Source organism: Xenopus laevis, chromosome 5L (assembly GCF_017654675.1).
Source record: "Xenopus laevis strain J_2021 chromosome 5L, Xenopus_laevis_v10.1, whole genome shotgun sequence".
NCBI lineage: Eukaryota > Metazoa > Chordata > Amphibia > Anura > Pipidae > Xenopus > Xenopus laevis.
Genome location: NC_054379.1, coordinates 707,325 through 711,792, shown reverse-complemented (window position 1 = coordinate 711,792; position 4,468 = coordinate 707,325). Strand labels below are relative to the sequence as shown.

General features: G+C 48.8%; 1 non-coding gene across 1 annotated transcript; it reads left to right on the top strand.

The window, feature by feature from the left end:
• Positions 1 to 3,598: 3,598 nt before the first annotated feature.
• On the top strand, positions 3,599 to 3,703 carry LOC121393980. The gene has a single exon (XR_005961441.1). It is a non-coding gene; the product is annotated as a U6 spliceosomal RNA (small nuclear RNA).
• Positions 3,704 to 4,468: the final 765 nt, after the last annotated feature.

The window sequence follows — 4,468 nt, the reverse complement described above, 5'->3', positions numbered from 1 at the left end:
GCTTAAGGGGCACACCTTGCAGTTCTTCCGTCTAAACACCCCCTTACCTGTGAAATAGTCCCCACAAACTATATTTCTCCTTGGTCTGCTTGGCGGACACAGGAACAATGGGGTATAGCTAACACCACTAGGAGGCAGGACACAACAAAAAAGAAACTAACCCCTCCTCCTCCTGCTATACCCCAGCTCCCAGGCGGAGCCAGATCAGTTTTTAGTTTTTGTTTTCTCTTTTATTTATTTTATTATTTATTTATTCTTATTCCTTCACTGAGGCTGGAATGGGCATCCACACTGCGTGCTTTGCCTTCATTCCCCCTCCAACTGGATGTCTCCGGGGTATCTTTGTGCTCTGGCACTGACCACCCAGGCTTAGGTTTTATCCCCCTTCAGCTACAGTGGGAATGAACCATCTGGCCAGTAGATTGTGCAGAACTGGGCAGGTAAGCACCATTTTGTTTTTACCTTGCCCTGTTCCCTGGTGTATATCAAGATTGGGTTCACCGCAATTCTAGCAACCTGGCGTTTCCCCTCTGCTCAGCTCTGCCTGCAGCATCGGTAAGGGATTGTATACCTCTCCCTCACTGGACACAGCGCACTCCTCACAGCCCTGCTGGTTCAGCACCACATGCCGCATTGGCGCCTCCTTCACTTCCGCCCAGCAGTCCTCCACCCGGAAGTGCGCACAACTAGCGCGTCACTCCGGATAGGCGGTCCCTTCTCTTCGTGCCCTTGCAGAAGTGGGACAGGCATTCTGCACAGCTTCTGCCTCATGGATCAGCTCCCTGGTGATCCTCCACTTAGGCACACGGGTCTCTCTGGCACACAACCCCTGTCTCCTATCAGTGCGATCTCTCCATTATTCCCCTGCACTGTTTCCCTCAGCTCAACAGCTATGCAAGGCTGCCACATGGACGCCCATCCATACTTTTGGCAAATTCTACCACTTTGATACCTTTGCGGCATCTGACACCCGCTACGGCAGGAAGGTACTTCAAGCTGTGGTGGCTAGTTCCACGTCGGCCTCTACCTCCCACCCAAAATTCCTGGGACAGGTTTGGTATGTCCCCATTGTTCCTGTGTCCCCCAAGCAGACCAAGGAGAAAAGTAGATTTTGTGTACTCACCGTTAAATCTCTTTCTCTCCAGTCGCTTGGGGGACACAGGACTTCCCTCCCTGGTGAGGCCTTCACGTGTTCCTTCAGACATGGTCTCTAGCGTATATTCTTCATGTATATAGTTTTATTGGTAACCTCCTGTTCCGTACTTTGGTACAAACTGATCTGGCTCCGCGTGGGAGCTGGGGTATAGCAGGAGGAGGAGGGGTTAGTTTCTTTTTTCTTGTGTCCTGCCTCCTAGTGGTGTTAGCTATACCCCATTGTTCCTGTGTCCCCCAAGCCACTGGAGAGAAAGAGATTTAATGGTGAGTTCACAAAATCTCCTTATTGCTTGAGAGTCCACACCTTTAGCTATTCAGTGGGCACAGTTCTCATTGGAAGTTTGTGGTTTGACCTGAAATAAAGAAAAGAAAATTCCAAATTTCTATGAAGAACTGTGCCTACAGATCAACATATAGGAAAGCAAAGATGGCTCCGCTGAATAGCTACAGGTGTGCAATTTCAAGCAATATATAGTTTGTGGGGGGTATTTCACAGGTAATGGGGTGTTTAGACTGAAGAACTGCAAGGTCTGCACCTAGAGCACAGCCCAATACTTTACAACTGAAATGGCTCGTATATTGACCCAGTTTTGGGGTGTTTGGAGGTCATGTCTTTAGGTGCACCCATACATGCAGGGCGTCATATTGTTCTTGTCATGACAATTTTGGTGAGAAATCTAACTTTGGGAACCTTTTTTTCTCTTGCCTAGATTGGGGGACACAGGCACCATGGGGATAAAGATCCTGCAGCTGGAGAGCAGACACTAAACAGTTAAATGACTCCTCCTCCTGCTCTGGGCTTTATCCCCTGCCTACTTCCTGTTCTCCTCAGTTTTATTTTAGTGTCCTCAGAAGGAGGACTGACACTAGTGGCTCTGGAGCAAGTGGTTAGGATACTTTCCAAAAACCATGCCACACAGGGGCCAAGGTTCTCTTTCTAGAGCCCCTCCAGCCTAATGGTTATTTTTAATGCCCACTGCCTTCCCGCTCTACGGAGGTCTGCAGGCTAAGCTCCACTGATCCCTGGGGGTTCCGGTTCCCGCTCCACGGAGGCTGCACCGACCCATTATCACAGGGATCCACCTCAGGCACTTCAGGCTGGCATCAAGGGTAAGTAGTACACCCTCCATCAAAGGTAAGTAGTACACCCTCCAACTCACCCCAAATGGCTTCCTCAGGCAGTGGGGCCGAGGATCAGTTGGTGACCTTACTGCCTCTGCCTGCCTGCCAGCCACCCCACCCGCCTGCCTTACTGGCCATCCGCTGCCCCCTACCACTTCTTTTTCCCACCATATTCACCTTACTTTTGCTTCTCTCCGTCTCCTCGTGGCTTCCCTTGTCGAGAACTGTTTCGCGGCCGCCATCTTGGATCCCGCGAGATTTTGTGGCCGCCATCTTGGATCACGCTGCACTTCGCGGCCACCATCTTGGATCACGCGGGATTTCGTGGCCGCCATCTTGGATCGATGAGGTTGTAGCTGGCCATTCTTACAACCGCTTCTCTATCCGGTGCCATCTTCCTCCCCAGTCCCTTTTTTCACGGAATAAAGTGTACATCCTAAGACCTGTATGCCTCTTCTGACCTTGTCTAGCCATATTAGGTGGATACTAAAATTCTTCCCTTCTATAGCAAACCATTCCTGCCTAACACTAGTCATTATTCCCTCCCTTCTGGAGAGGGGATTCCAAGATTAGGGCAGGTACAGTGGAACATCACCCTGTTACGATGAATCATGGAGATACTAAAGCAAATAAATAAAAAAAAAAAAAAGATTAAATAAATAATTATGCTGATCACTATTATCTTGGTCTGCACATTATTGTCCTATTTTGCCTGTCTTATGGCAACTCTGGTTTCCAAATACTTCCACTGACCCTGTTGAGGCCCACCCTTCCCCTGCGAGCAGCCCTTCGGCTATGGCTCTACTGTCCAGCTCTGTATCAGCTACGGCAAAACAATTGAGCTCGGACTCAGAATGGTACACGCCTTATCTCTCCTACTACAGAGTTTGGCATGGTTACTGGAGATTATGGATAGAGTCGTGGAATATCTATCTACTTCCCAAGGTGATCCTCCCCTATGGTCGAAACACCATTCCCACTCCTCTCCAGATTCCATGGACAGCATGGAAGAATATTAAGGGAGAGAAGGGCGACTTATCAATGGAGGACTCTGATCCAGAAACTCCCTACCCTAAAGGGAGGTCGATGGACCCATACGGGCAGTCGTAGCATTAGTCCTTAGCATTCAGGACAACCCATCCACTGCGGTTCATGGTAATCGACCGCTTCACATGGTTGACAATTCAAATTCCAAAGGAAATCCTCTTAGGTTTTCCAGCCTAGGACCAGTTGGCAAAAATTGCCAAATCTCAATGGACGACACAGACCATAGGGTCCAGCTTTTCAGAGACTGTATAGACCTTGGTCTGCCCCTCCAGCAATGCTCGCTTCGGCAGCACGTATACAAAAATTGGAATAATGCAGAGATAAATGGCATGGCCTCTGCGCAAGGATGACACGCAATTGTGAAGTCTTCCATAAGGTGGACCCCCCTGGAATTACATTTTCCCGAACACCACCATCCTGGTGGCTAATGCGTCTGCCTTCTGAAATTCCCTTGATAATTAAAGGGCTTCTGCAAGGCTATATATCACTGACCCAGTTACAGCCATCTTCATTACACCTGTATGGTTGGAGCTAGATGCCAAACTTACTGGGTCAGATGTTTCACCACCAACCAACGTCTCTCAAAGGGCCGATGTCACATATATAGATATATCGTGACACCGCCCTAGACACCGCTAAAATTATTGTGCTGACGCTTCTGGCACTCAGTTGTTACATGGTTAAGACCTGGTCAACTAACTTCTAGGATTCTGGGTCAGTCTGCGCATTCCCAGGAAAACCACTTCTGAGCAAAGTTAGACCAGACTAGCGCTTAAGTGATGGGTTGCAAAAGCACTCTTCTACCAAATCAAACCTCTGTACCCATCGCTTCCACGTAGACAACCTTGTTCGTCCTTCTCGCCAAAGTCATGGCTCTTGAGCACAGATGGTAAACCCACAGCCGGCAGTTGGACCCTAATACTCCTTCTCACAGAGTTCTTCCTGGTCTTCGACCAAGAACACTACTAGACTTGTCCAGGACAAATAACTACACCGCTGAAGGTGTACTCGCCTCTGAGGTCATTCCTTAGGAGGCTGACTAAAGCACTTGGGAGGACTGAAAACATACTATTCAGAACCCCTGGGTCCTTCAACCCATACCTCAGGAATATCTAGTATAAATTAAACCTTCAAGAGCACACGG